Source organism: Cupressus sempervirens, chromosome 2 (genome assembly GCF_028749045.1).
Source record: "Cupressus sempervirens isolate cs-2001-9-10 chromosome 2, ASM2874904v1, whole genome shotgun sequence".
Taxonomy (NCBI): domain Eukaryota; kingdom Viridiplantae; phylum Streptophyta; class Pinopsida; order Cupressales; family Cupressaceae; genus Cupressus; species Cupressus sempervirens.
In genome coordinates this window covers 151,946,343-151,958,390 of record NC_143119.1, presented here as the reverse complement: position 1 = coordinate 151,958,390, position 12,048 = coordinate 151,946,343, and the positions used below count along the sequence as shown (strand labels likewise).

Genomic DNA, 12,048 nt, shown 5'->3' with positions numbered 1-12,048 from the left:
ATTGTATAGAATAATAATATCTTATAGTCTAATCTAGGTTGGTGAATTAGGTGGGATTAACAAGCGGGAATGTTAAATGTAGGTGAAACACACCTTCCTATGCAAGCCCACAGTAGAAAAAAATTAGCTAAATGAGGCTGGTGGTTGACACACATCAAGAAAATGGTTGGCAACACCCAACCCAAGGGAAAATTATTTGGTTGTAGTAGTGGCGAAAGAACATGGGCCAGTAAGAAACAACATGCGAAGGCTGGCAATATGTTTAAAATAAATGTATCCAAAATATATATTACATTGGTGATTGGACCGATATTTTTGACCAATCATGTGATAACTAATAGGTGACTACCCCAAGCGTTGGACCCAAATTCGATAAATATCCAGTGACATGGTTAACCTACGTTGCATGCACTATTCACCAAATGACGATTGACCCTTTAGATGGGATCACCAAAAGGCAAAGATTTGCCACTAAAGTAATCTCTACTTTGTACTCATATGGAATGAATGAAAATTCTTGCCTTTTGACTTGTCTCAAAAGCTTTTCCTCTCATTTTTAGATTTGAACCCACTTACTGAGTTTATTGCTCTTGACAGGTAGGTGGGCAATTGGCTCAAGGGGCAACTGACAAATTTCAACAATTTCAAGAATTTGTGGAATTAGCGGACTGACACTTTGAGATTTCTCTTGAGATTATTTTTATAGTCCATGTAATGGAGCCAAAAATGAACTATATATCCACTAGTCCTTTCAAAATTGTCCAATAAAGACCATACAAAATATCCTCTTACATCTGATCCTTCCCTGCAAATCAAATTCACCATTCATACACCATGTAAAAGTAGGAGTAGATTAAAATAAGAAATATGCTAATCAAATAAAATGAGAATCACTTGCCTTATTGCCTTGTGAATGTACCACAAATGTTTTGAATGGTAATTTATTCGCCATGTATTGTTGAGAGCTTCCCCTAATGATAAACTCTCGTTGTTGACTTCATCGATGCCTGTGATAAGAAGTAGCATATGAAGTCATTTATATTTATTATTTTTATCTCAAGCAAATTGGTTCTATGGGATATGATAGAGGATAATTTATTACCATTTTCGGTTATGAAAATAGGGGGATTGTCATATCGATCTCTAATGTAGTTTGCAATATCTCTTATTCCTTGGGGATACACATAAAGCCACAGAGATCCAGCCTATACATGTTATTAAAGATTAAGCATAGGCCATCATATTTAATTGAGAATTTACAACAATACAACCAATTAAAAGCCTTACCATTGGTCCAATGGGCACACCATTTCTCATAGCTTTAAATATGTTCATAGGAAACAAATGTTAATTTTTTTTTCAAGGATTGTCTAATACTTCAAAAACTAAATCAATCTAAAGAGATTATTATTTTTAGTTGGCTTTTACTTGAAACTATACTAGTAACATTGACATGGGAATCCAATGAAAAGCTTGTATTGATTTTTTTTGGTGGCATTGAAACCTCAAAAGCATACCTTGTTGTGTAATAGTTTAAGCCCACAAAGTCAAATGAGCCATTCACTAGAAGCGATTCAGCTTTACTAAACTTGGGCAAATGCTGACCAACAAGATTTCTCATACTTGAAGGATACTCTTGTTTTGCAATGGGATCCATAAACCTACATTCACAATAATTATAAATAACTATACATCAATGATAAAAATGAAAATAATAAGTGCTAGAACTTCGATTGATCAGATCCCAAAAAATATAAAATATTTCCACCCTAAATTAATCACAAGGGCACTAGAAATGGGTTTCAAGGTTTACAAGTAATTTCCAACCGAGTGCAAAATCTATGGGCCCTTTGCACGACTATCTAGTCAAAGCATGTATTTGAATAAGGCAGAGTCCAACTACTATCTAAGGTGATGCCAATCAAACCCTTCTGGACTGCCTACATTTTAATTAAATAGCAATGCTTAGTGTAATTATGTTTAGTCGTGTAAAGAATCAATGGAGTTTGTGTTTGTGGTAATAAATTAACTTCAACATTTAGTGGAATAATGTTTAGTCAGAGAAGCAATGGAGTTTGTGTTTGTGGTAATAAATTTACTTTAGCTTTATGTGTTTATCACCTGATATTTGTTCTTGTATAAACTAACACATTCAGCATGAGCAAGAAGAAGAATATGGGCCATAATATATGGTTCAGTTGCAGGGTTTCCTGAGCTAAATTTTCTATCAATCCTACCAGTATGTCGACCTAGTGCAGATGTTCCAGTGTCATATCCAAAGGAAGCAAAGAGATGTGGCTTGTTAAAAGTCAGCCACAATTTCACTCTATCCCCAATCTCTTTGAAGCACACTTCACTCTAATCTGCAAAATTCTCTCCTGCCAATTTTAGAAAACAACCTTTTTAGTCCTGATAAGGATCTAGAAGAAGAATAACTCAAACTCATGATCATAGTAATAATTATATATACATTTAGGCAAGAGTCTACAATACAATGGTAAACTATGAACCTTTTATTTGGAAGGTCTTGAATTTGAATCTATTCAAACTTAATAATTAATAATAATTAATCACAATGCATAATACTTAATCTTGACTTCAATCTTTTACAAAATGATTGTTATGGTACTATGTAATAAGTTTTGGAATGGTTTATTTGTCATACACAATGTTTTTTCTGAGAAAGCCATCCTCTAATGCTTGAAGCAGTTAAGAATGGAACAATGTTACTAAAGGTTTAATACCTTCAAAAGAAACGAATCGGTGAATAATACAAACATTTGAATAAGCTTTAGTCAACAAGGCATAACATTTATAATGGATTATATATATATATATATATATATATATATATATATATATATAACCATGTAATGTGAGTTCTCTGATAAGATTGTTGTAATTTGCAACACCAACCTTGTTGATCCCGCCCTTTAGTGAGCTATCTGTCACCAAAAGCTTTCATAAGATAATGGAATAATAGTATCTTTTTGATGTCATCTCTTCTATGCAGGGAGGTTTATAGATTTTCAAAAATTCTAATAAACAAAAAATTACAAGTGGGTATGCTTAAAATGTGCTAATGTGTTTTTCATTTTTCAAAAATTGGCAAATACAAGTGGTTGAAAAGTCAAGTAAGAACCTACAACAAAACAATAAATTGTGAGACTTCAGCCTCTTACAAATAATAAAAAACAGATGCTAAATAATAAAAAATAGGTGCCTAAATTGATTAACTAGCATGCAAACTTAATAAATTGATTTTAGCATTACCCACATGGCAATAAATTGATTTTAGTATTACCCACATGGTTGTTGGAAGTGAATGTTGTTCTGAAAGAGGGGGAGGGGGGAGGGCAGGAGGGGTGGTTGAATCAGAACAATAAGATTTTAATCTCTTATGTAGATTTAAAACATCATGTATAACTTTCATATCAAAGTAAATAACCATGAATTTAAATCAAGCAACAACAGGAAAAATCACAACTCACAAAAGATGCAGAAGATTGTCATAGGGAGAAAAACTATTCCAAATAACCTATAAATTTATTAAGTAATAATTCCCTTTTACAACACTATCTTCAAATGCCTTCGCTTCAACCCTTTCTCTCCTTTACAAAATTCTATACTTCTTCAAATTACTTACATACATAGTTGCATGCCATTTATACATACACTTATGCATATAAATAATCTTAAGATCTTTCCTTTAAAGTCTTAATTATATATTCCTTACATAAGATAATATGTCAATGTATTTCCACATTATTTTACGTGACACATTCCCTTATACAAATTTTTTTAAACCAATAACTGTGTTACAATAACTATAACTGTTCGTAATTTGAATAGTTAATCAAATTTCATTAGAGAACTACATCATGATACATAGTTTTGAAGCCAAAATAATTACTTCATGTTATTCATAATTCTAAAACTGAAAAACCATCTTCAACTGTTAAAATAACTCTCTTTGATTCAAACTTAACAAAAAAATTCTTTTTTTAATGAAAATATGGGATCCACTGATCTTCCTAGAAGTCTATTGAATTACCATTCCCCATGATCTAGTGACACCCCTTTATTAATATCTTTTGGGCGTTAACAATGTTATTCCAGACCTTAGATCCTTGGGGTAGAGCCTATGCTCCTATAAATTGGTGGGAAGACAATCCTCCAAAGTATTTCAAGGCCATTATGATGTTACACCAACTACCTTGGGAATTCACCAACTTCCAGCCAATTTTGGTTAATAGAGCCTTACTCAATTGTCCAATTCTTCTTAGATTCAGTATTCCTTGAGCTTTAGGTTTGCAAACTTTCTCCCAGCTAACCAGGTTCATTCTTGCCTTTTCTTCAGTTCTGGCCCATAGGAAATTACTTTGAATTTTCTCAATGATAGATCTCTGAATCTACTTGGGAGTTTGAAAATAGATAGGAAATACACTAGGATGACTTGGAGGGAGGCTGAGAGGAGTTGAAGTTTCCCATCATTACTCAATATTTTCCCTTTCTAGCACATCAATTTTCTTTATAGATGTTCCACAAGACCATTCAAGAAATGGCTTGGGATCTCCATAATAGTGAGTAGTAGAACAAGATAGGTGTTAGAGAGGGTCACCTTGTGGCACTGAAGGATAGCAATAACATTTTCCCACAAATTGGCACATGTGCTGAAAAAATAAAACTTTACTTTTGTGGTAGTTTATGCATTGGTCAAAGACTAGAGCATACAAATTTAGGGTGTATTTTGTCATGTCCCCTTTTCAAATAATTAAAAAAGAAAATCTTTGCTAAGGCAGGCAGGCCCAAGAAAGTGAAGTTTCGGAAAAAGGGGGTTAATCTTTGGAAACCGTTGGACTAATAAATGAAAATTATTATTAAAATAAGTTTCATTAACCTCTCTTGGATGTGAGTTACAGTTATGCCCTCTTTTAAGGGGTTTGGAGGCATTTTGGGCTCATTCCAGAACTTGATTTTTGCTCATTCTTTGTTATTCTTCAGAGGCTGCCAAACCTGTGGAGAAGGAGACCCAAGAACGGGAGTTTGCAGGTTTCCAGGGAGACCCAAGAACGGGAGTTTTCAAGTTTCCAAGAAGGCTAAGGATGGGAGTTTGAAGCCTTTCCATGTGCATGCTCATACAGAGTTTGCCTTTGTGCTGAACAGTGTAGATTTGTGGGTTTTTGGGTGTGGTTTTTTGCATGAGTTTGGTGTTTTCAGTTGAGCATTTCATATCAGTTTTGGTTGCTGCTGTATTTTAGACTTTAAGCTGTTAAAATATAGCTGAATATATGTATTGGGATGTGATTAAACTTTTGAGATAGTTTATTAGTGTTTTTGTGGTGTTTTCGGGCATTTTTGTGTTAATTTCGGGAGCCCGATGAGCATAGTTTTTGTCCTACATTTGTGAGCTGTTTTGTAAAGGCTATATAGATCTGGAAATGAAATTTTATAGGCTGTTATGCTGCTCAAATTTCTGTAAAAATGTTTACTTTCAGATTTATTAATAACAGGTGAAGCTGTGAAGCTTTTTGGCACTATTTTCGACATACTTGATTTGGGGTTTCTTAAGAAATTTGGTGGATCTTTGTGATATCAGTTGTTTGATCTTAAAGATCTGATTAAAGGTTGGAAATATCATAAAAAAATCAGAAAAGGGACATTTCAGTGGTATCAGAGCCATGATCTTGCCAGCCTGAGGGTTTGTAGAAGTTGCAGGTCAGTTTTGACAACTACCCAGATCTTGCATGTCAGTTTTGACAACTACCCAGATTTTGCATATCATAATTTATGGTTACATGTTTCTTCTAATCAGATGCATGTTAAAATTTATGGTTACATTCTACTTCTAATCATTTTCATGTTAGTTCTTGGTGAATTTGGTGGTTGTAGAAGTTTGCATTTCAGTTTTGACAAGTACCCAGATCTTGCATGTCAGTTTTGACAACTACCCAGATCTTGCATGTCATAATTTGGTGGTTGCATGTTGCTTCTAATCAGTTGCATGTCAAAATCTATGGTTTCATGCTACTTCTAATCATTTTCATGTTAGTTCTTGGTGAATTTGGTGGTTGTAGAAGTTTGCATGTCAGTTTTGACAACTACCCAGATCTTGCATGTCATAATTTGGTGGTTGCATGTTGCTTCTAATCAGTTGCATGTCCAAATCTATGGTTGCATGCTACTTCTAATCATTTGCATGTTAGTTCTTGGTGCTTGAAGAAGTTATATCCTATTGGGGTTACACTCTACTTTATCTAGAATGGACAGGTATAGTACAGAGTCTCAGAGGGAACGATCTTGGACAATTGATAGCCAGAGTCAAAATAGTAGAAAGGATGGTTATTTAGACATTCGAGATAAACTTATGAAAATAAGCCATGACATGTCTAAACAGTTGGTTGAGCACCACCATATAAATGACATGTTATCTGACCCAGCTAAGGTGGATAAGTTGACTGGATTTCTATTTGGCAGATTTTCTCACAGGACAGATGACACAATTCCCAAGAACTTGCATGAGGGGTTTGAGAAACTAGCTGATAGCCAGGTAGAGGTCTCAGATTCTACTCTGCCATAGGAGGTGGTGGGAAATGATATCACACAGATTGATAGTAACAGTCAACTTGATACTCAAATTGAGACAATTGTTTACAGGTCGTCAAAGGGTGATGCCACAGGTATTCAAGATGGTATAGTTACAACAGGCAGTGACTACAGTGTAGTGGGATCAGATGATGATTATGAGGATGTTGTTGTGCAGGATGGTGAGATACCTGGTAGAGATGAGCAGACATTGAGCATTCATGACTTTGCTGAGAAAGAGTACCAGGCATAGTTAGATGCTTCATCACATGAGGTTGAGGCTGGTAGTACTTCACATGATTTGTCCAGCTAGCTGAAGGTGAACCAAGATAGTATTGTGACTTCATTATCTCATCATGACAGGTATGTGGAGTTAGTTGGTATTGGTCATATTACTCAGGTGAGGAGTTTGCTTGAGTTACCAGTTGATTATAGTTTACGGATATGGACTCGAGATTGTTATATTGGCATTTGGGATTCAGTTGACTGGAGATCTTTAACACTTTTTGGTAGCAATGTTTGTTTGGGTGCTATCATGGATTTGATTAGCAGATTACACGGTGTTGTCTTTTCTTGTGCCAGTATCTTGTTTGATGTTGGTATTAGTTTTTATACACCAATGTTGGGATTTGTTCATATATCCAGTCGACCATACTTGCTGGAATGTGTTGATGATATTTCATATTTGGCAGTGTGTATAGATGAGTCTCAGGATCATATTGGCATTGATGACATCTAGGAGGATGCAGTGGGCAGTTTTGAAGACTTAGTTTCCTTGGGTACAGAGGAGTTGGACAGCAATGCTAATGTTTTTGATACTCCGTATGTTGATATGAGCTTTAGATTTGATTCACAGGATATGGATGGTAATACTCTAGAGACTAGTAACTTTGAGGACACTCCTTCAGACAGTGCATCAGAGGAGGTTTGTAGGAGACAGTCAAGCCAGTGCCATCATGATCAGTTGAGAGTTAGTGACCAAGACATTGCTATCACTTGCCAACATTTCGATGCTGCTCGTCAGTTGTTAGCAGTTTATGATGGGGTTCTCCTACTAGTGATGAGCAGGGAGGAAGTTATCTTTCCTTGACAGAGATCCACTCTTTATGGGAGGCTATTCGGATTTTGAGACAAAATTATATGCAGTTGGTAGCCGACAGAGATTATCTTATGGAGTGGGGCAGTACAACATATGATGCATTGTTGGCCAAGGAAGATGAGGTGAGTGAGCTTACTGAGTAGCTTGAGATGACTTCTAAGATTCTTGAGAGTACACAGTTGGCTCTCAAGGAGTCACAGTTTCATTTGGCTAAGATGACCATGGAGTTAGAGCGACTACAGTCTTTACCTAATTCTATACAATCACAAGCTGTGGTGTTTGGTGATCCGAGGATGTCCATGGCCAAGATTGTTAGTGATAGTGGAGATGGGGATGCATCCATCCTTGATACTAACATTGGCATATCAGGTTCATTCCCACTAGAGTTAGGTTCAATTGAGTTGGGTGATGTAGCAGATTTTTGTGGTGTGCCTGACATGGTGGTGACCTCTAGTACTAATGGCACGAAGACTAGAGATGTTGTATCAAAGACCATGTGTGACGTTGGTGAGCTGATAGTTGGCATGGTTCCTACTAGTAATACTACTCCCTTCGCAATGTCTTCAGAGGTAGTAGTCAGTTCCAACTTGGTTAATGATCGATTGCAGTTAGTTACATCTGGATTGAAGTCTGAGCCACTGACTGAGATTGGTGCATTCTATCGGCATTACACTGTGAGGTTGATAATACATGACTTAGAGCAGGAGTTTTGGAGTGATGCTTTAGCAGGTGTTGTTATTGATTCTACTCCTTTGGCTATGACATCTCTTGACTTAGTTGGTGATCAGTCACAGTGGGTTGTATCACTTCTTCATGGTGAGCTGTTGACTGAGGTTGGTTTTTTTTATCAACATTATATTGCAGGGTATGTACATCAGTTAGCATTTGATCCTTGTGCTGAGGAGTTGATGGCAGACAAATTTGGTTTGGATTCCATTTCTTACTCTTTATCTTGTAATGTCTTTTCACCATCAGCAGTGTATGGGAGTTATGGTTATGAGATAGTGGCCGATGATTTGCAGAGTTGTGTTGACTGCAGGAGTTGTACAGTGTGTGGATTCTCCATACTTGGTACAGTTTCATTCGAGAGGGTTCACCATTGTTACAGAGTTGGATTGTACATTCCATATAGGCCAGTGGGATGCATTGATGGTATTTACTGTGTTGATAGTTTGATTTGTCCACTTTACTTGGGTTTTGATGTTCTAAGAGTTTGTGCCTCATGGGTTTTTGATTGTGGTAGTGGTGATTTCAGAGTTTGGTTGAGCTATAATTGTCAATTTGATTATGGATTCCTCTTGGTCATATTGCAGAGGATATTGCAGGAGCCTGTGTTAATTGGTAGTAGTATAGTTCATGACTACATTTGGGATCCAGGTGGATTGATTGGTTTATTGTTTAGCCATTGCTTGAGGACAAGAAATGATTGGGAGGGGAGGACTTTTCATGTCCCCTTTTCAAATAATTAAAAAAGAAAATCTTTGCTAAGGCAGGCAGGCCCAAGAAAATGAAGTTTCGGAAAAAGGGGGTTAATCTTTGGAAACCGTTGGACTAATAAATGAAAATTATTATTAAAATAAGTTTCATTAACCTCTCTTGGACATGAGTTACAATTATGCCCTCTTTTAAGGGGTTTGGAGGCATTTTGGGCTCATTCAAGAACTTGATTTTTGCTCATTCTTTGTTATTCTTCAGAGGCTGCCAAACCTGTGGAGAAGGAGACCCAAGAATGAGAGTTTGCAAGTGTCCAGGGAGACCCAAGAATGGGAGTTTTCAGGTTTCCAGGAAGGCTAAGGACGGGAGTTTGAAGCCATTCCATGTGCATGCTCATACAGAGTTTGCCTTTGTGCTGAACATTGTAGATTTGTGGGTTTTTGGGTGTGGTTTTTTGCATGAGTTTGGTGTTTTCAGTTGAGCATTTCATATCAGTTTTGGTTGCTGCTATATTTCAGACTTTAAGCTGTTAAAATAGAGCTGAATATATGTATTGGGATGTGATTAAACTTCTGAGATAGTTTATTAGTGTTTTTGTGGTGTTTTCGGGCATTTTTGTGTTAATTTCGGGGGCCCGATGAGCATAGTTTTTGTCCTACATTTGTGAGCTGTTTTGTAAAGGCTATATAGATCTGGAAATGACATTTTATAGGCTGTTATGCTGCTCAAATTTCTGTAAAAATGTCTACTTTCATATTTATTAATAACAGGTGAAGCTGTGAAGCTTTTTGGCACTATTTTCGACATACCCGATTTGGGGTTTCTTAAGAAATTTGGTGGATCTTTGTGATATCAGTTGTTTGATCTTAAAGATCTGATTAAAGGTTGGAAATATCATACAAAATCAGAAAAGGGATATTTCATATTTCCACTCTCTACCTTCATGGATGGAGGATATGCCAAATAGAAAAGTATCATCCACAAACTACTGTAAGACTTGGGGGAGGCACCGAGAAGTAGGCTTGATGCCCTTAATTCTTCTGGAGTTAGATAAAGAGACAAAATTTATGCTTAAAAATTCCTCTACAACAATAAAGATATAAGGGGATAAGGGACCACCTTGATGAAGACCTTGAGAAGAAGAAAAGAAGTTACCCAAGGCACCATTAACAATCACTGAGAAGGTAACAAAATTCACAACATTCTTAACAATTCTTAGGACCCTTTCATTAAAACCAAGTTTGGTGAGAATGGAAAACAAAAAGTCATGCCTAACCTTATCATAGGCTTTAGAAATATCAAGTTTACGAGCCATACTTGGGTTTTTAGATTTTTCCATCAAGTGTATCACCTCATGGGTAGTTATGATAGCATCAAGAATCTGTCTTCCAGGTACAAAGTCATTCTAATGAGGACTAATGAATTTTTCTAGGAGGGGCTTGAGGCAATTTACCATAACTTTAGCAAAGATCATGTAGATACTATTATAAAGGCTAATGGGTTTGAAGTCTTCCATCCTTCGGGGATCTTCAATCTTAGGAATGAGAACAATGAAGGTTTGATTGAGTTCTTTTAGTAGCTTCCGCATTGTAAAAAATCTCCCTACAACATGAATAACATCATACTTAACAATGTCCCAGAAAACCTAGAAGAAGGTAGGGGGGAACCTATTAGGGCAAGGGGCTTTGTATTGATTCATACTAAAAATAGCTACTCTGAATTCTTCCTCTTTGACCTTACTCATAATCCCCTCATTCATTTGGTCATCAATCATAGGTTGGAAAGTCTATAGGATATCACTCTATAAGTTACTATCACTCTGAGCCAGTAGGGGATTATACATTTCCTGGAAATAGGTGTTGACTCTTTCTTCTATTTGGTCCAAATTAGTTACCCAATCATTATTATCATCCTCTAACAAATTTATAGTGTCTCTTGTTTTTCTCCTTGAGGCTAATCTATGGAAGAACGTTGTGTCTTTGTCTCCCTCCTCCAACCATTAGACCCTAGATCTCTATTTCCAAAAGACTTCCTCCTTATTAAGGAGGGATTTCCATTTGTGTCGACACTCCCTCTCCTCTTGTTATTGCACTACCTAGGCTCAACTTTGCATGATTTGATTTTAGAGGTCAGCCAACTTCTTTTCCATATCCTTCTTTTCTTTGGCTAAATTCCCAAATGATGATTTGCACCATACCTTAACCTCCTTATAGATTCTCTCTAGTTTTTGGGAAATTTGGAACATGGTCATAACTTCCACTAGGTCCTTCCACCAATGATCAATATAGTCTCTGAAATCATTATGCAAGTGCCACATAATCTAATATATGAAAGGCCGTTGTTGGGTTAGACTTTGTGTCTAGGAGACCATAAGCATAGAACTATCCAAGATGGTCCTAGGATAAGGCTTCACGTTAGTATAATGAAGAATGTTCCATCCATCAAAGATGAGGGCCCTATCAAGCCTAACCTAGATCAGCCTTTTTCCAAGTCTATTGTTAGACTAGGTGAAGGCCAAGCCCTAGAGGTAAATATCAATTAGATCTTTTCTTCTTAGGAAATCCTCTAGATCCTACATACTATCTACAAAATCTTCCAATCCCCCCATCTTTTCTGAGGTGTACAAAGGAACTGAAGTCCCCCATACATAAGATATTTACTGGTCTTATGGAATAAGCCACAAAGGTGGCCTCATTACAAATTATAAGCCTACCATTACAAGTATTAGGGGCATAAAAATTGGAAATAGACCAACTACTAGATTGGTTGGTGAATTTGGTGGCAACAAAATGGGTGATGGCAGAGATATCCACTCCCAACGACTTATCAGGATTCAACATTGTGGAAATCCCTCCAAAAGCACCATTAGCCTCTTAATAAGTGTAGCTAGCACCTGGTCAAACATGACTAGCCACGCTTAAGAAGACCTA

The 12,048-nt window shown here is 36.5% G+C and overlaps 1 pseudogene; it reads right to left on the bottom strand.

Moving 5' to 3' along the window:
- Positions 1-534: 534 nt before the first annotated feature.
- LOC149571498 (beta-glucosidase 12-like) lies at positions 535-4,064 on the bottom strand (annotated as a pseudogene).
- Between the last annotated feature and the right edge of the window lie 7,984 nt (positions 4,065-12,048).